The sequence below is a fragment of the Cyprinus carpio genome, chromosome B19, assembly GCF_018340385.1.
Source record: "Cyprinus carpio isolate SPL01 chromosome B19, ASM1834038v1, whole genome shotgun sequence".
Classification (NCBI taxonomy): Eukaryota; Metazoa; Chordata; class Actinopteri; order Cypriniformes; family Cyprinidae; genus Cyprinus; species Cyprinus carpio.
Genome location: NC_056615.1, coordinates 14,485,875 through 14,494,881, shown reverse-complemented (window position 1 = coordinate 14,494,881; position 9,007 = coordinate 14,485,875).

The window sequence follows — 9,007 nt, the reverse complement described above, 5'->3', positions numbered from 1 at the left end:
GTTTTTTAAAGTAAGTATGTCTCTTTTTTTATCATTCTTATTTGTCATTTACCTATACATTGATGACTAACTGGCTAGCCTCAGGAATTTTCTTCAATGTTCAAATTCTTTTGAGAGACAATTTTGCTGTAGACCTTTATTTCAGCTCACTTTTAGCCAGAAGACCAAGACCAGTCTAGGAGATCTAATTTCAGATCCTGCTCTGGCCACACACTCTTAAAAATAAAGCTGCTTCACCATCCCATAGAAGAACATTTTTGTCTAAATGGTTCCATAAAGAATCTTTAACATCTGAAGAACCTTTCTGTTTCACAAAAGGTTCTTTGTGGCGAAAGAAGGTTCTTCAGATTATAAAAAGGTAAGAAAGAGATGGTTCTTTAAAGAACCTTTAACTGAATGGTTCTTTGTGGAACCAAAAATGGTTATTTTATAGCATTGCTTGAAGAACCTTTTGAAGCACCTTTATATTTAAGAGTGCAGGACCAGACATGTCTGAAGCCAGAATCCACCACTTAGTCCTCTGCAGAATGTGGAGCTTGAAAGCATACAAACCCTATGGCATGTTCCCAAAAACACACATTGACTGTGTCTACCAGTGTGTGTGTTTCAGTCTAATTCAATCTAAATTATCTTCCAATCTGAAAAATGAGTCAAATGCATATGCTTTCAAACTTTTAATCATTAAATTATTATTATTATTATTTAACTGGCTGTATGTTCCAGAGCTAAAGAGCGATCCCACACTGATTAAAAGCATCAATTGTTGTTGGCTACAGGATATTTCTGTGCAGTTTACAGTAATGTTCTGCTGTCAGTAAACTGCAAGTGGCACTATTATGTTGTTACTATTATTACATGGAAACTGAGGCTCACACTTGCACACATAAACTCACTTGGTACTTTATAATGAATGAGCAGATGCTACAATGCAAATATCACGAATTTAAATAACGTTAGATGTTATTTATCGTATAGAGTACCATAATATTTGCACCTCAGTGTATTGTAGTCCAGTGTGTATGATTGTATTTATTAAAATCACAAAAGGAGGCCATATTGGGACCTTACTTGTCCCTTTTCCTAAAACCCAACCCTAAATCACCCTGCAGTAAAGGTGTCCAGGAGCCATGCATGGTTTTGAGCATGTGTAAATAGAAACTCAGTAATGATAATTGATGTGCAAGCATGTTTGTTTTCTTCAGTGTAATAAACTCCTGGGGTCTGTTATAGCCCACCCACTGTTTAAATGGTTAATTGGACAGGATGGGAAAGTTCATAGACTATGAGTGCTTAATTAGACTCCTCAGCAAGACTGTAACACGCACTGTAACTCACTAGTGCTAATGACGTCTGTACAGACACTGTCCATATAGCCTATGTTTGACATCTGAAAGGTTTGTGGCAATTAAGGTGTATTGTATACATACAGTATACTTATTAGGCTTAAAGAAGCTGAATAACAAGTTTTTTTAAAATGGCGACTCCACTATTTCTTTTTCATTGGGCTTCACTTCTCTGCGCCAGAAAAATATTAGTCATTGCTGAAATGTCCAAGCAACTCGCTTGTAGCTAAAGCAGGGAAAGCAATGATGAGGAGGAGCGTATGAGAGCAAATGTGTTTCAAAGATGGTCAGGCACTGCAGCATGTTCAGTCAAACATGGAATTCAACAGATTCAAGAGAGACTAGATAAAGAGTTGGGAACACATTAGTGAAGCAGAGGTGGAATTAGAAAAATACATGCATTTGCTGACTGCATAAATGACCTTATTCATAACAGTGACTCATAACAATGATATTGTCAGAAGTAAAATGTTCTGAAAACTCTCACTATAAAAGTATTATTGCTTAAGTTACTTTTTACCTAAATAGACAGTTAAACCAGTTAAAAAGGTCAACTTTTACCAGTTAACTTGCTAACTAGTAAAAGCACCTAATTTAAGAAATTTGAGTATATATGCAACTGTTGTTATATTGAGCTTTATGAAGGTAATAATAATAATAAAGTAAGCATTAGAACAATATAGCTATAATAATCATCATAATAATTATTATTGTTTATATAAATACAATAATAATTTACCATTGATCTTTTATTTATAAAATATTTTTAATGATAATTGTATTTTTTTTTTTTTTTTTTTTTTTTTTTTTTTTTTACAATTTTACAATCTGAAAAACAAACTTGAATAGAAGTAAAATATATTTTAAATATTTAGAAGTCTAATCATTATAAGAAATATTATTTTATGGTTCAGAAACATTTTTTAATTTTCCATATTGAACAAGAAGATGCATAGGATGCTTTATTTGAATTCTATGGCTATTTTGCATAGCTATGCTTGGTCTTAGCATTGTGCTGCACACGTTGTCATATGCCTATTTTGCAGTTAAATGATATATAACAATAATTCATACTCATAAAAGAATCTTGCAAGATTTGAAATGTTTCTGAAACAGGATAAAGGCTTAGTTTACTTTGTTTGTTCGTGCACCATTCACTTCAATGACATTAATATTTGAGATCTCTATATTGTGATTTTGTTATTCAGATGCTGTTAAGCTTTTATTGTAGGCCATTTTGCAGAACTCTCCTTTTTCCACTGAGGTCTCCAGACTGCGAAGGTTTGCTAGTGCTGGATTTTGTTGGATTCCAGATGTGCTTAGCTCAGGCATTGTGTGATTGGCTGCATGCTCAACCTAGTTTCCGTGTCTCAGATTTCTCCTCATCCAGAGGCAGAGCAGAGGAGGTACATGGACCACAAAAAGCCTCATGTTAGAGTTTATCCACTGTACACCTGCCAGCTAGCTGCAACATGATCAGTACAAGACTATCATACCAGTGTGGCTGTCACAGCATGTATCTAATGCAGTCAGACACAAGTGTGAAAACCAAGTGTAAACAATGCAGATTCACAGCTAAACTATAGAGGAAGAGGGACAAGAGACAACTTGAGCATTTTGTTTATTTTGGGACTAAAAAAATATGTATTATGTTATTTTAGATTTTTCAGTGCAGTAAAGTCTGGTCACTGGTTAGCTACTTATGCCAAATTTTAGGTAGTTTTATTTTTTATTTTTTGTTTTGTTTTTAAAGAGACGGGATAGAAGCTACAGAGAAAGATTATGCTCATATTTAAACTGAACTAGCACTTCCCCCGAGGAGAGTTTCTAAAGATCTGTCATTCTTGAAGGTAGGAGACACGCCCAAGTGAGGCTTCCTCAGTCAAGAGTGCATTTAAACAACTGCCAAGGTGGTACTGGCACAGAGTAGTGTAGAGTACATACATACATACTGTATATATATATATATATGTACTTTCTCTTTTTCTTTTAGGACAAAATTAATTAGGATATTAAGTAAAGATCATGTTCCATGAATATATTTTATAAATTTCCTACCATAAATATATCAAACCTTTTTTTGATACTAATTTTTGATTAGTAATATGCATTACTAAGGACTTAATTTGGACAACTTTAAAGGAGATTTTGCACCATCAGATTCCAGATTTTCAAATAGTTGTATCTATACATCAACAGAAAGCTTATTTAAGCTATTCAGCTTTCAATTTGAAAAATGGACCCTTATGACTGTGTGTGTGTATATATATATATATATATATATATATATATATATATATATATATATATATATATATATATATATATATATATATATATATTTATATATAATATTGTATATTTATATATAATCTAGCAAATTAAATAAAATGACATTTCACTCAGCAGATCATGAAAACTAGTTATAAATTAGAAAATATCCTGTATTATTGTAAATATATTATCCAATTGGATAAATAAAAAACAAACAAACAAGCAAACAAACAAAAAATAAAATACAATTGTGGAATATTATTACAATTTCTATTTTAATATATTTTAACATTTATTTTTTATTATATATTATTATATATTATATATATCATTTGTAAATGTATTATCTATTTCTGTGATAGCAAAGCTGAATTTTCAGCACCCATAACCTCAGTCTTCAGTGTCACATGATCCTTCAGAAATTATTTTCTCATGCTGATTTGCTGCTTATTTTTTATTATTATTAATTTGTTTGCTTTAAAAATTTTATTATCAGTGTTGAAACAGTTGTGCTTCTTATTTTTTATGGAAACTGTGACACATATTTTTCTTTGATGAATATAAAGTTCAATAGAACAGCATTTATTTGAAATTGAAATTTTCCAGAACATTTTGGGTACCATGTAGTAATTTAAATATTATATTATGTTATTTTATATTATATTATATTATATTATATTATATTATATTTATTATATTATATTATATTATATTATATTATATTATATTATATTATATTATATTATATTATATTATATTATTCATTCTTAATTAATGGGTAGTTCCAATCCTGGATGCTTATTTGTCAATATATTGGTCGACCATGCTAAAATACATACACAACATCACCAGTTGAAGCAAAATGTCTACCTAATGTTATTAAATTGTTATTGTACTTGGACTTTATAAAGTAAGTAGGGGTGACCCCGAATAGTCGACGATTCGATGCCTCGATTTAGGAGCCTGATTCGACTACCAATCTCACAGTCGAATATTCGCGGCGTGTTATGATTATGCCATTTTGACTAGCTATATGGGGGAGCTCAAATGTCTAATTTCACATAGAACTACCGGTTTTGTTTTTATTAGTTATTATTTAGTATATTGTGTTTTATGTTTAAGATGTGAATATGAAAATGAAGAGGATTCAAATACATATTTTAAAGTGCGTGAATAAATCCAACCACCCCTATAGATTTATGTTTCACTTTACATAATCCGACAGAGGGGCATCTTGGCGGCAGGGATTTAAAACTTTAACAAGACTCAAACTGACACAGGCAGAGACTGGATTTTTCGATCAGGTAGGGTATATGTGATTTAAAAACATTTCAGCAGGTTTAGATATATCGTGAATATATTATTTACCTGATATTAGATGCATTCGGTTGAGTCAAGCGCTTCATAGTACTACGGTGATTATCTCTTCAGCGCGCAGCGCGAGCATGCAGGAAAAAACAATGCAGAATATTAATAACTATGACTGGGACTGTCATACACATACTGTACCATTATAATGAGAACACCATTATAATAAAACGCTGTGAATTTTTAGAGTTTAGCTGCCATGTTTCTGAACATTGTTGCGTGAAGAACGCGTCTACAAAATGAGTTCATTAAGAGCCGCGCAGATAGCTGTTCATGTGCATTCGGGCCCTTTATGCAGATATAGCCTATAAATTATAATATTAACGTTATGTTGTATAAATAACGAAGCGTATTCTATATGAAATTATGAGTTTAATCCCATTGATTAAAAACTTGTTATCAAATGCATCACTCTACTGGTCATGTTCAGTGCGCGCAGCTCAAAACAGAAATGCAGAACGTTTATAACTACTGTCATATAGGCTAATGTTATAATGAGAGCACTATTGTAAAAAACAAACAAAAAAACATATTTGTGATTTGTTATAGGGTTTCGTTGACGTTAAGTGTCAACTATCTTTTAATCAAAACATAAAACATTATTTACCCCATGTGTATCTGCGAGGCGTTCGTTACACATTTTCCCTGTGTGTTAATATCAGTAATTATGACTGTCGAATGTCTGACTTGACTCAATATATTTTGTCCCGCCCCCAAACATATAATTCTACTATCAGTCGAATATCGGCAAGATTCGAAAATTCCTATTCGACTATGAAAATCCTTAGTCGGGTACACCCCTAAAAGTAAGTAATTAAATAAATGAATGAATGAAATTTAAACAATATAATATGGCACTAACAATGCTAGGGTCATGTGTTCAATTGCCAATATGTCCCTTTGTTTTTATCCAAAAATGGATAAAAGCATCTGTCAAATTGTAATATGCATTTAATAAAAGCAATAAAAATAAAAATAAACTAGGATGTACTATATTAAGTCAAGCCTAAAGTTATTGCAAGGAGTGCTGTACATTGTGCTTAACTCCTTCGACTATCATACCTCACCTAGAGTAAATATTGTAATGGATTTATAATGAGTGTAATGCATTGTTGCTTGTATATCGGATACACACAGCCACTGTGGGTGAGCAGCAAGAGCACTAGTCTGCTGGTGTGGCATGTGAATTATCCTAATTTTGAAAAAGCACTGCTAGACAGTAGGTCGTTAAGGAGGAGGAGCACACACTGCCATAATTTAGTACTCATTTGACAGAGAAGAGCACACACACTCGCACAGAGTGAAAGAAAGTCAGCTGAGGTTTTGAAATTACAGGCTATGCTCCAAGGCTGATATCCTTTTTCCTTTGGGCTCTGTGGTGATGACCTTTCCATATGAAATGAGAGAAAATCTACAGCAAAAATGAGCAGAGCAAATCATATTGTATGACACCTCAGTGCTACTAATGCTGTTTGGATGGTTTTGCATCTTTAAGGCCTTATAACCCTAAGTTATTAGGACCATCCATTAGATATTTGATATTTGTCTCCTCATGGTTCCAGCATAGTTGGTCATCATTAAAAAACTTAAATATGCAGTTTAACACCATCTTCATCTGACAACTAGATTGAGCATTCTTAATCTGTGAGATAAATCAAGAACATAGCCTACTTAAAAGAGAGGAGAAGAGAGAGAAGAAAAGAGAGAATCACAGCTGGGAACCACCCTTGCTTCAGCCTAACACATAGTTAGTTTTATTCTGTGTCCACATGACTCAAAGTCTGGTCAGCAAAGGCATAATAAGCGGTATAAAAATACACAAGCACAATGTCGCAGGAGCGCATAGCCAGTTAAATTGGTAGATGGGTCTGCAGTGGTTTGAGAGTAAAGGCCTAACATATAATACCTTTTAAGACAAGCAAGGAGTTGTCCAGCACAAAAGCATACTGAAAGGAAATACTGAAAATATATTATTAATATTATTAATCTAATAGATTCATTATTATAATTATAATATTTAATTATAAATATCAATGTATCAATATAATTTTTGTTCTTAGGAAGATAAAAAAAAAACACATTAAAAAAAGGTTTAGAAACAGTTTTAACCCAGAAATTACTAGTAAATATCACCAATAATTACAGACAATTGACAAGTAACACATTGAATTAAAAGTGAACTTTTTAATTAGAAAGACTGAAATGGTATTTTCTTGTAAAACATATTCCAATAATGTTTTTTTTTTTTTTTTGTACAAGTTTCAGCGTGCACAGAATGATTATAAATGAACTATAGATTCTAAAATGTATGATTATTTAAATGTATTAAATGATTATTTATTCATTCATTCATTTTAAAATCATACATAAGTTTATTGATAAACTAAGACTATGTGCAATTTTTGCTGATAAACTGATTCAACTTTAAATGTCTAATATTGTTTCACATTTATGCATGCAAAGTAAATCTTCAGTATTTCAGTGCAATTGATAAGTTAAGACCACAATATTATAATTGGTATTTTTTTTATTGTAGATATAAGAGAATAAATATAATTTTTGTTGTCTATGAATATCAAAGAAAAGTTGCTGCACATTATTATTTTTAATATGGTATATATGATAAAATTATGAATATTTTATACATTTATTATTATTATTATTATTTAGAAATAATTTTATAATTTATTAAACATATTTGGTTCAATATAATTGTATTTTAAAAAAAAATGTTTAAGTTATTTGATTCACTAATTTGTTTATTCCAAAATCACATAATTTTACTGATATTGTAGTTTATTGTAACTAATTCTAGAGAAATAGTTACCGATAATCTGATTCACCTTTAAATATAAACTGTAGATGTAGTTTCATGTTTATGCATGCAAAGTAAATCTTCAACATTTTTGTGCAGTTAATAAGTATAATTTTAGTTATACTTATACTATAATATTAGTTGATTTGTAAAAGCTTAAGACTTTATTTAATCAGGCCCAAGCAAAGCTGGATCTTGCACATGAGTGGTTCATTAAATGGTTAAACTAAAGCAGCCTCAGTAAAGGCAAACGGTGAAATCTTTTCCATATAACAGTACACATGAGGAATAGTTTAAGTGAGTCCAGCTGTCTGGATCGTCTCTCTCTCTCTCTCTCTCTCTCTCTTTCTCCCACCTCCCTTCTCCTCTAACTCTGGAAGAGGGCAAATGTGGTGCAGTATATCATCACACATCTGGGAAACTCACTTTTAGTCTGCTGCAGCAAGGCAAAGCTGTAAGCTGAAAGATTTTCTGATCTCGAAAGAAAAAGAAGACAAAAGTGATATTGTCAAAAAACACAGAATGTTGAATATTGCTAGCTGTCCTGCCAACCTCACCAGGCACCAATATACCACTCCGTAAACACATGCAATTACAGCTCTTTGGTACTGTGGTCTCCTACAGTGTGGGAAGCAAAGGAAATGTGAATGCCAATGATAGAACGCAGCGATTTCAATGCCTTCAGCTCATTGGCTGCCTCACGGATGTCCATCAAAGGTAATGGGGAGGGAACTGGGAACTGGGCTCCACCTTCATATGAAAAGAGAGAAAGAAAAACTGTTTTATGTCATGTATGCATCTGAAATCTGATATAAATTATTAAACTCTTGCATAGAAAAAAAAAATATTCCTATTGGTTCTTTTCTAAAAGAGGAGGCTGGGCTCAATGCTTTTCCAATATGGAAAATGTGGCTGCCCAGTCGACTTATCATGTTCTCCAACACAAATTCCTTTGTCTTCAACTATTTTCACATTCATGCAAGCAACTTTCAATTCTTTCATATTTTCTATCAGTATGAAAGACAAGCTTTTGAATACAGGTTATATTTTGGATTCAAAAGTGACCAGAGCATCAGACCTTTAGAGCCCAGAAGTCCTCCGTTCTCTCCCCGTTCCACACCCCACACCCCCACACAGCCTGAGCTTAGACATAAACAGCAGGAGACACTGCAGCAAGCATGAGTTATGGTTAAAGAGAGCGAATACA